This window comes from Zootoca vivipara, chromosome 4 (assembly GCF_965207765.1).
Source record: "Zootoca vivipara chromosome 4, rZooViv2.hap1.1, whole genome shotgun sequence".
Lineage (NCBI taxonomy): Eukaryota > Metazoa > Chordata > Lepidosauria > Squamata > Lacertidae > Zootoca > Zootoca vivipara.
In genome coordinates, this window is record NC_142587.1 from 20085689 (window position 1) to 20098094 (window position 12406).

A 12406-nucleotide genomic window follows, 5' to 3' on the forward strand; every position below is an offset into this window, starting at 1 on the left:
AGGGCTGCCTTCAGATGTCTTCTAAAAGTCAGATAGTTGTTTATTTATTTGACATCTGATGGGAGAGCATTCCACAGGGCAGGCGCCACTACCGAGAAGGCCCTCTGCCTGGTTCCCTGTAGCTTCACTTCTCACGGTGAGGGAACCACCAGAAGGCCCTCGGAACTGGACTTCAGTGTCCAGGATGAACAATGGGGGTGGAGACGCTTCTTCAGATATACTGAGCCGAGGCCATTTAGGTTACCGTAGGTTGCCCACATGCCTCATACAATGAGGTTTTTCATAGAACACAACACAGCCCTGTTTCCCACCTTCGCAGCATGTGTGCACAAGGAGATAGTAGAGCTTAGCACATCTGCGCACACTTTCCACATCCCCATCTAGCCCTTCCTTTGGGATCAGGCGAGAGGGAGAGCTGGATGAAGATTTATTTATCTATTCAAAATATTCATAGCCAGCCCTTCATCTCACACAGCAAACCACGAGGAAGCATGTACAGGGTATATGGGAAGTGTGCACAGACTTCCTGGTTTCTGAACAGGCCTATCACACTGCATGCGCGTACGCCAAGCAGTGGGACAGGGGAAATCAGGCTCCAATGAGCCCTACTGTAATCCCTCCATGCTGAGGTGCTACTCCTATGCTTGCATAGGTCACATGCCAAGTTAATGCTGGACCCAATAAGAAATCTTCATTCTTCCAACTTGACCGTGAATCTAACTTTCAAAAACAAAAGGGGTCCTGGCTCAACACAGGAGGAGTCTCGCGGTGTCGTATTTGTAATGCTACACAGATGCACATTCATCATTCAGCAAGTGCTGACAACCACTATGTATTGCTACGTTTCCTGTTTGTACACGGCATGGCAAGTTTTGCGGCCAAGCACAAAATATTAATTAATTTTAACACTTGGTCGTCCTCTTTCTTTTTTAAAAAAGTTTTTTTTAACACATTATGAAAAAGCATACGTAGCAGCAGCACCGTTGAAAAGCTTCCCTTGCTCAAAAAGCAAGGTAACGTGCATCGAGATTTTGGGAGAAATGCTTTGTATGCTGTCATTACAATGCTTCCTTTTGTGCGGTGCCCATAAATCTCTGACAGTCATTGGAAAGTCATCCAAGAAAAGACTTCCTCTCCATTGTCGGCTAAAGCCTCGTGGTCCCTTAGCACGGGGCTCCCTCGCTAATTGAGTATGTATTAAGGAAAGAATGGCTCTTTTCAAGAAGCGTCCCTCAGAGCTCTTTGACAAAAGAACACTGGAGCCTTTCTGTTGTTAGCTCTTCACACATTACTAACCAAGGGTTAATAAAAGGGAAAGGTCCATTAAGCCCCTTCCATTTCTCTCCTCCTCACCCACTCCGCGCGCACACACACACACACACTCAATTCATTCAGAGATTTGTCAAGATCAGATGATAGGGCAGATGAATCAAAATGCTGGAGATCCTTTCTAAGTTTGGAGAGTAGTTAATTCTGGGAAGGATAAATGCAAACTGTTCCTCACAATAAACCAACTCCTGCTATCTTACAAAGATGGATCCTCAGGAATCGTTGCAGCTAATCTCCCTGTGACTGGCAAAATATATAACTGGAGAAAGCACCCCCAGAATTCTGTTTTGTTGGAGCAACAACAAAACTCTCTTAGGTAAAGTTTTCCTTAAGCAAGATCAAAGTGAAATGGACGGAGACGGGAATTAAAGGTTTCAAGAAAATGCCTGGGAAAAAGAGATGGGTTACAGGCAAAACGAAGCACGTGTTTAGGGCACCAGCAAACAAGGGACATGAGAAAAAAGAGAGATTCTGACTGATCTTTTTATTTAAAAAAAGCATTGAAGGACTCATCATGGGGAAAATAAAAACTTAGTAAGACTTTCCTACAGTCCACAACACACTCTTCCCACATTTTTGTTCTTTTTTATTACTTATCCCCATGTCAACCAGAGGGCACCCTACTAAAGTGGATTAAAATGAGGAAAGCAAATCAGATCCTGTTATTTGTCATAATAAATCTTTGCTTTATTTTATTGTTGTATTTTAAAATTAAATTTTACGTTTTGCTATTGTTTTTATTTTGAATTACGTAAAGGGGGCACCATAGCCTTTTCAGTGTGCTTAGGACTCAACTGTCCCAATTCAATGGGGACATCCCAAGAGATCTCAGCACGGTGCCCAAAACTGCGAGAGGTTGAGGAGCCCCAAAACACACATTTGGGGGCAAAATACACAAGATCGTGACCTTGTACGAGATCACTGAGCTCTGTGATCTTGTACAGATCATGGGACTCACACAGGAGTGTGGCTAGGCAACAATGCGTCTCAGTTTTTGGTCTCAACACGTTGGAGGGTGTGCTGTTGGGAAACATACAAAACTGATGCCAAAACTCTCTACCACTGCATGGTGGCTGGTGAGATGTGGAGGCCTTGTTCACATTTACCACCCTCTTCTGGATTGTGAATTAATCACCTCATGCGGAATCCAGTCTTCAACCTCCTTTATCTCTGTCTCTTCCTTTGGGCTGGGCGGGGAGAGAGATGCTACTGCAGGCTAGCATAAAAACTCTGCCAGAGAACTGCATAGAACCCTTTTAATAAACCAGTTGAGTCTGCTAGAGCAGAGGAGCCTGAATTCAAAATAATAATAATAATAATAATAATAATAATAATAATAATAATACCCCACCCATCTGGCTGGATTTCACCAGCCACTTTGGGCGGCTCCCAAGAAAATAAAAAGCACAATAAAACATCAAGGATTAAAAACTTCCCTAAACAGGGCTGCCTTCAGGTGTCTTCTAAAAGTCAGGTAGTTGTTTATTTCCTTGACATCTGATAGGAGGGCGTTCCACAGGGAGGGTGCCACTACCGAGAAGGCCCTCTGCCTTCAATAGTCAATGAGGATTCAACAGTCAGCTCCAATTTTCCAATGCAGCAACCATATGGGCAAGGCCAATTGCACAACTCCCTCTCTTTCCTTCAGGTGGAAAAAAGAAGAAGCAAGAAATGCGTACAGTGCCTTTTCTGATGCTGTAAATAAATACTATGAGTGACTTTTATTGGTTGAAGGAGGACCACAGGCATAGGGAAGGAGCATGTGGCTTGTGTCCCCTGCTGTGCAAATGTGCAGTGGTAAATGATGACAAATTTAACAATTGCAAACGGAAATTCTAATTGTGCAGGGAGTTAATACTGGAAACGAGCTGAATTTGGCAAACCAAGGACAAACGTCTTGTTAGTGTTTAATTAGTGTGATCGGTGGATCCCAAGTTCCCCCACAGGCCTCATCCATGAGTTCTGAATTTCGGTAGTGATCTGAATATCTATATTGCTGCTACCTTTAGTTCTGTTTCCCCCATATAACTTAATTACAATATCTCAGGGTGAAAACTTTGACTCTGCTAGAAGTTTAAGTACCCACATGGGAATTAATTGTGTGGCTAAAATAGAAAACTCACAGACAAGCTATATCTGAGCAGCCGGACACTGCACACAAAGATTCATCTACTTACCGTATTTTCCCCTGTATAACACGACCCCATGTATAAGACGACCCCTATTTTTTGGGAGCCCGCAACAGTTGCTGAGCTTCTTTTGTAAGTTCACTGAGATGTTGAGCAGCTTTTCAACGATCCTCCACTCTGGCTGACAGAACTGGTGCTGTAATACCGCATACTGGCACTCACCAAATACTCTTCCTAAACCAGGAAGGGCGGGTAAGCAGCCCCCTCCGACATTTCCCTGCTACCGCCGCAACACCAGCCCTCACTTACTTAGCATATTAACCCGTGTATAAGACGACCCTCAATTTACCACCAAAAAAAATCAGGGGGGAAAAAGAGGAGGAGGAGGAGGAGGAGGAGGAGGAGGAGGAGGAGGAGGAGGAGGAGGAGGTGGTGTTTGGATTTGATATTCCGCTTTCACTACCCGAAGGAGTCTCAAAGCAGCTAACATTCTCCTTTCCCTTCCTCCCCCACAACAAACACTCTGTGAGGTGAGTGGGGCTGAGACACTTCAAAGAAGTGCGACTAGCCCAAGGTCACCCAGCAGCTGCATGTGGAGGAGCGGAGACGCGAACCCGGTTCCCCAGATTACGAGTCTACCACTCTTAACCACTACACCACACTGGCTCTTCAGTGTCGTTTTATACCAGGCATCCCCAAACTGCGGCCCTCCAGATGTTTTGGGCTACAACTCCCATGATCCTTAGCTAACAAGACCAGTGGTCGGGGAAGATGGGAATTGTAGTTCAAAACATCTGGAGGGCCGAAGTTTGGGGGTGCCTGTTTATACTGTATATGGGAAAAGATCATACTGTATATGGAAAAATACGGTATATGTTTTTAAGGCCTTTAAATTATTTTTCTTGCAGATACTGCAAACATATCTTCCAGGCACTTCTTCAGTACTAACCTTGTCGAAGTGAAGGGAATCATTTGGGTCGCTATGAAAACCTGAACTACGGGAGGAGGGATGTAGCTCAGTGATTGAGCATCAGTTCTGGATGCAGAAGATCACAGATTCAAACCCTAGTGTTTTCATATAGGACTGCTATCAGAGGGGTATATCGGATCCCTCCTGTTGCCCTTGGGAATGCGCCTTGTACAGTCTCCCAGGCAAAACCTCTATAAATTACTCATCGAGGAGGTGGGAGAACATTTAAAGGACAAAGCAAGCTGCTTATCATGGCACTGACTGGCAAGGTATGTCCTGAGTAAGGAACATAGCTGCCAAGTTTTCCCTTTTCTCGCGAGGAAGCCTATTCAGCATAAGGGGAAATCCCTTTAAAAAAGGGATAACTTGGCAGCTATGGTAAGGAATCAACTCTTTGTTGTCAGATTTTTCTGTGCTCTGTTCGAAAAACAGAGGACAATATTAAGAACCAACAAATACATGCACATCCGAACAAGAATACAATCTAACTAGCTGCAATATTGTCTCAACAGCAGTGGGAACAACACAAACTCAACTAAGCGTCATCGTACTCAGAGGCTGAAACCCTGCTTAACCAGTAATATCTTAATAACTCATGCAGCCAAAAAAAGGTTCTTAGATCCTGCAGATCTCAATAAGTGATGAACTCCATAAATGTGGAGCTGCAACAGGGAACGTTATTATCAAGGACAATAGTCCTACAGAGGCAACACACTCTCTGACATTGAATGACTAGCAAGTCACAGATACCACCACCACCAACATGTCAAGTGCTTTATGACATTCAATTAGCATTTAATATCCCGGTGTACGTTTTGCTTGAGGCAGCAGCCCCCTTTTAAAATTTATTCAACAAAATCTGTAGTGTTCAGCTGTAAATAAAACCTCTCAGTGTGATTTACACTTTACCCTGCTTATAGTACAGAATCAATCTGCTTGCAGATTCCCCACAGGCACCAAACTGGCCGGTATGAGAACAGGATGCTTAGCTAGAATGACCGACTGGGCTGATCCAACCGGCTGCTATATTCTTACATCCTTCTAGGCATTGACTCTGGGCTGACTTGTTCAATTCAATAAAAAAAATTCCTTCAGTAGCACCTTAAAGACCAACTAAGTTTTTATTTTGGTATGAGCTTTCGTGTGCATGCACACTTCTTCAGATACAGTATCTGAAGAAGTGTGCATGCACACGAAAGCTCATACCAAAATAAAAACTTAGTTGGTCTTTAAGGTGCTACTGAAGGAATTTTTTTTATTTTACTTCGATCCAGACCAACACGGCTACCTACTTGTTCAATTCAGGCAAGGATGTGTTATACTAGCCATGCATTCCTTCACACACCCCAGTAAAGTAAATGGACAACAAACCTCACTTGCAATGGGTGAGTATACCGCTAAACATAAATCTGAAAACACTCTATTCAGGTTTTAGGGCCGTGCATTATTTTGCAATAAAACAACGAAATGTTATAACCCTTTGAAAAGCACTAAGATTTCCTTAGCAGAAATTGGAACATTTCAGGATTCGCATACGGTTCTTTAGGCATTTGGAATTGTTTTTGCCGGTTTCTCTTTGTGGTTCTTATTTTTGTGGCACAAGAGCTACATTTCAGAACGATTAGAGAAGTTCCGATTAGGGCAGAACAGCTCCATCTCCACCGGTGACTCAAAGTAAAAGCCTAAACAGCATTCAGAATACATCTTGAATAAATGTTCAAAAACCATATCCTCAGGGTAATTTCCTGTTTGACTAGTGAAGATATTTTGTTAGCATCTGATAAAGCTGTTTGAACTCTGGAAGCATAACACTGGGAAAGCGTGTCTGATGACCTCTTTGGACATACTGTTTGAAGCATTCGGAGAAATCCACTTTATTAGCTGACCAATTCCTGCTCTCTGAAAAATTCCCTTTCCTGCTGTGTTCTTCCAGCCTCTTAGTGACACGTACAAGGTGCAAGGATAAGTCAGACTCAATAGCACAAGCTTATGCATGTCCACTCTGAAGGGTGTTCAATTGAATTTATTCCCATGTAACTGTTCCATAGGAATACAGCCTTAAACTGGTTTCAGTGTCAAGGGAAGCGTAGGCCGTAGGAATTGCATTTCGGTTAAGAGGGACTGCCAGGAACCCCTAATTCTTCCCAGTATCCCCATCAGACTGAGGTTCTCCGAATTTGTGGTGGAAGCCACGTTGGTAGTTATACAAAACTAGTCGGATGGATCCAGTGCTAGCCTATGCTTGCCAACTCAGAAGTAAGCCCTGTTGAGGTCAATGGGACTTATTCCCAGGTTGTTGTGTGCACACAGGATTGCAGCCTTGGTCAGTGGAACCTTTTCTGTTGAACGGTTGAAAAGTTAGTCATGCCGAAGAAAAAGCACCAATGAAATCAATGTGGGCTGAGTTCAGCTGACTAAATCCAAACTCATGAATTGCAGCAGCAGAGCTTGACGGAGCTGCCAAGCTAATACAGCCCCCACTATGCATGGCAGCCAGGGCAGGAGGTGGGGAGCGACCGTGAAAAAGACGAGGCTCTTAATCTCAGGGTTGTGGGTTCGAGCCCCACGTTGGGCAAAGGATCCCTGCATTGTAGGGGGCATAGCAGCCAACTCCTAGTGAACGTGGCGGGCTTCGGCCCCCACAATAAAATATTTGAGCAGGATGGGTCCCCGCAAAAATTGATGGGCATTCCCATTCAAATGGTGTGTGTGCACTGAATCATGTGATTGGTTATGCAGGGCGGTGCTTACCTGGGCCCCCCGCAATATTTTATTATTCAAGTTGGGACCCTTGGTAAGGGGTTGGACTAACTCTACAATTTATGTCAGCAGCAGGGTCCATACAGAATCTAGTAGACCCTGTGCCCGCTAATCTCTTTTTTAGAGGGGTTTCTACCTGACGTACGGGGGGGGGGGGTGTTTCTACCTGACGTACAAGGGCAGGGTGGCAATTGGAGCACTGCTCACCAATGGCGGTGGCCCACCAGTGAGAGGCCCCCTGATGGTGGGAGATGGCAGAGCTGGGCAGAGAGATACAATGGATTATTAGGGGCTTGGATTGCCACTGAGGTGCATACTCAGTTGATATACAAGACTGCTGTGAATCCCATTGCCCCAGAACTATGTTTTTCATACCATGTTCTAAGGAGCCTTGTTTCAACTGGGCATCTTCACTGAGAAGGTCAGTAAGAGTTGACAGCCCACCCTGAAATGCCAATTTCCCCCTGCATTGCACAGCTACTGGGTGTGCCGAAGACGCGTGATCAGTTCAGATGCGGCAGCAGTGAAGCCCGGCAGGTGTGACTGCACAAGAAGATGCAGTCTTACGTATCTTTTACTCTGAAATCATATTCCACGTGAACAGGGTGTGTGTGCCCTCTAAACACTCCTCAGAATCTTCTGCCACATGCAGAAGTTCCATGGCAAACATGTCAGTGTGGAAAAGGTTCTCTAAAGATTGAAAAATCGACAGCCATGGCTCTAGAATACTCCCCCATATACTTTGCAATGTGCAAAGAGTCAGCAAAGGATTCAGAAAGGTTTCTCGGTAGGGAAAAATGGGATACAGAGAAAAGGGTTCTCTGAAGGTAGGAAGTTTGAAAATGACTGATGCAGACAAAGATCAGAAACTGCTTGTCTCTGCAAATGTTAAATTTAGGCACCATAGGATATTTTGTTATTTCTTTGGCATGCTTGGTACAAATAGATACGCTTTTCGCTTCTTTTAAAAAACCATACCTTTTCTCTCCATAGAATCTGGATAAACACACAAAGAGTGCCATCTAGTGTTTTAAAACTGCATGAAATTATTTTATTTTTTTTAAAAATGTGTCTCTTTATTCCTAGTAACATGAAAGTTGTTGCAGGGAGGGGAGTAGTCATATTGAAACTGCATTACTGCGTGTTCATTTATACAGATCAATTGTCTCACTGTGAAGCTGCGATAAACTGCAATCAAGATCCACAAAGACATGTCGTGAATGGTTTGATATATATTCAAGAAGACTATTGGTCCATCTAGCTCAGTACTGTTTACAATGACTGGCAGCAGTGCTCCAGGGTTACTGACCTGAACCAGGGACACCCAAGCTTTGCCCTGCAGCCGGCTGCAGTTAGTGATGCGCTCGCTGCCACAGCCCCAAAGATTTCCTTCTTGCACACCTAGATGGCACAAGTGCTAGACCAGTGATGGGGAACCTATGACACGCGTGTCAGATGTGACACGCAGAACCCTCACTGCTGGCACGCGCCCCATCAGCCCATTCGTGCTGTTGTTGTTGTCCCCCCCCCCCATTTGTTCTCCCGCTCCTCCTCATGCTACAGCTTGTCTCGGCTGTTAAAACCCGGATCCTTTTGTTGTTGTTGCTACTGCTGGTAGCCAGAGATTGGTTTTTTAACCCTTTCTGTGCTGTTTTTTCTGGCGCTTTGGCAGACGATGATTGAGTGTAACAGTGTTCATTTTTTAACCCGTTCTGTGCTGGTTTCTTTGGCACTTTGGCAGACTATGTCGGTGCTGTGTGTTAGTTCCAGTGAAGGTATTATTCGTCATTTATTTCTGTTCTCTTCTCCCCCCCCCCCAAAAAAAGCACAGCAGCTTTGGGGCACCCCCCCCAAAGCAAAGCAACATTTGCACCCCCCCCCAAAAAAAACCTCCAAAACTTTGGTCAGCAGCTCCCCCCAAAAAGCTCAGCAACTCTGGGCACTTTGTGATAAATAAGGGTTTTTGGGTTTGGTTTGGTTAAATAATTAGTTTTTGGTTTATTAAATACAGTTATATATTACAATTATACATTTTTGTTATTTAAACTATAAATTATTTAAACTATAAACTATTTAAACTATAAATATCGCAAAATTATGGTTTTTTTCTCGAAGTGATGACACACCACCCGAGTTATGCTCAGTTTTTTGGTGACCACACCAAGCTCAAAAGGTTGCCCATCACTGTGCTAGACTCATCCTGGCCATATTTTGTGCCATAGCCCAGAAAGACATGTCACCCCTCCATCCATCCAGCACAGCCACTTTCTTTTAAATCATGGGAACCACTCTTTGCTTCTTTGGGTTGTATGCTCCAACATTTCCCAAGAGGAATTCGGGGCATCCCCCAACTACCATCCCACCCCCTGCCGCCTCTTGCCTGCTCACACACACACAAACACCATCGCCACCGCTTGTCCCCGGCACCTTACTTTGGGAATGTCTCTCTCTCTCTCTCTCCACCACCCTCTGTGGCCTGTGGTTTGCAGCCGCAGGCAGAGGTGGCAACGGCTGCAGCATGCCGGAAGTGCATCATCAGAAAAGCCGGCAGCCTCGGCCCTGGGTAGGCCACCACCTGCAGGTAGGCCATAGAGCAGCAGTGACAGTGTTGGCCAAAACAGGACATCTAGGATTACTTTCAGAAGCCAGGGCGGCTTCTAAAAACCCATGATGTCCCGGGTCGTTAGGTGATATGGTTGTTGATGACACTTTGGGGCAATTTTGTAGTCTGCAACTCTCTCAAGCATCATCCAATCACTCTCCGACCACTTCCGATGACTCTCCAAAACTCCTCCATGGCTCTCTCCATCTCCTCCGCAAATCCCTCCAATCTCCTCACAATGACTCTTCAACCTCCTCCGCAACTCTCCCTGGGCTCCCCTGCTTTTCTCCAAACTCTCTCCAAAGACCTCTGATCTCTCTGCAATCTCCTCCGCTCTCTCTCCACATTCCACTGACTCCTCTCCAACCACACCTAAACACTCGCCCACTGGCTGATGGGATTGCAGAATGCTTTTTCTTGTTCTCGACATTTATTTATTTTACGGCAATCTGCACAAAGCTGCGATCACATAAGTGAAACCCGCATAAGATTAGAAATAAATAATCCTTTAGGGAGAAAAAAATTCCCTTGAAACCATTATGTTGTTGTTGTCGTTGTTTGATTGTGGCTTGTTTCTTATTAAATTTATATTATTGTATAAAATGTTTAGTATAAAGTTTTTACTGTGCTTAGCTGCCTTGCTGTAAATCCTTTATGGAAAGAAAAGCCATATATAAATATTTTAAATAATATTTTTAAAATAATCTCTCCTGGCTTTTTAAAAATAATTTTACAAATGCAATTTTCTTCATATGTAAACTATTTTGTTGTTGTTTGATTATGGCCTGTTTCTTAATAAATTTATATTATTGTATAAAGTGTTTAGTATAAAGCTTATACTGTGCTTAGCTTAGCTGCTTGTTGTAATTCCTTCATGGAAAGGAAAGCCATATATAAATATTTTAAATAATATCTTCAAAATAATTTCTCCTGGCTATTTAAAAATAATTTTACAAATGCAATTTTCTACATATGTAAACTATTGGAAGCTAACTACTGTACATTAAAGCAGGCTATCGTAATCTAGGTTTCCCCACACACACTGTGATTGCATAGAAACAAACATTTGCAGGCATTGACCCTGTACAAATTGTTTTATAGTAACCATTAAATGGGACGCGGGTGGCGCTGTGGGTTAAACCACAGAGCCTAGGGCTTGCCGATCAGAAGGTCGGCAGTTCAAATCCTCACGACGGGGTGAGCTCCCATTGCTCTGTCCCTGTTCCTGCCAACCTAGCAGTTCGAAAGCATGTCAAAGTGCAAGTAGATAAATAGGTATTGCTCCGGTGGGAAGGTAAACGGTGTTTCCGTGCGCTGCTCTGTTTCGCCAGAAGCGGCTTAGTCATGCTGGCCACATGACCTGGAAGTTGTACGCCGGCTCCCTCGGCCAGTAAAGCGAGATGAGAGCCGCAACCCCAGAGTCGGTCATGACTGGACCTAATGGTTTAGGGGTCCCTTTGCCTTTAACCATTAAACTAGTGGATCCACTTCTAGTTCTTTGTTTCATACAATAAGTAAGGATCAAAAGTGAACAAGGTGTGGCTCCTGAATTATAGTTATCAAACAAAGATGGTATACAGTATATACAAATGGTAATCTTACCAAGGTTATGCCCAGATTAAAGAGAGACAAACACAAAACAAAAAAACAGAAAGCCATGGCAATTGACAGTGAAAAATATTAAATATATTATAGCAACAGTGGAAATAATAATAACAAAATATCTATGCAAATGCAATAGCCTGATGCATACATTCAATGGTGTACAAACATTACTAATCTCTGTCAGTCTAAAGTGCAATAGTTCACTTGGGAATCATAAATGTTCCAGATAAGTATAAAGTTGATATTCATTGGCATCCAAAACAATACAGTGAAGGCACCTGTCCACCACTTTATTAGAAAGGACCTCTTACAATGCAGCCCTAATTATGTTTGACCCCTGACTGTTAGGTCCAGTCGCGGACGACTCTGGGGTTGCAGCGCTCATCTCGCTTTATTGGCCGAGGAAGCCGGCATACAGCTTCCAGGACATGTGGCCAGCATGACTAAGCCGCTTCTGGCGAACCAGAGCAGTGCACGGAAACGGCGTTTACCTTCCCGCCAGAGCGGTACCTATTTATCTACTTGTACTTCAACATGCTTTCAAACTGCTAGGTTGGCAGGAGCAGGGACCGAGCAATGGGAACTCACCCCATCACGGGGTTTCAAACCTCCAACCTTCTGATCGGCAAGCTCTAGACTCTGTGGTTTAGACCACAGCGCCACAGCTCAGTAGCAAGTCACTCTTAGTTCAATGGGACTCTCAGGTTATAATGGACACTTTGAGTGCAGTCCCAACTCCTGCCACCTACCAGGGGGGGATTTGTGGAGCATCAGAGCCACAGTCACATCAACAGCTCTGCCACTCATTGCAGTTATGGTGGAAAGTCGGTGGTTGGGTGGGACAAGTGGACCTGAACTGGGGTCCAATGCAGTCATGCCACAGCTGTGAGACTGGCTCAGCCCTGCCCCTTCCCTGACTTTTGGGAGCTCTCCGCTGGCCCCTGTAAGTGGGGGTACTGTCAGTAGGCCTCTCAACTACCCACACATTTTGAAGGTCAGTACCAATGAAGA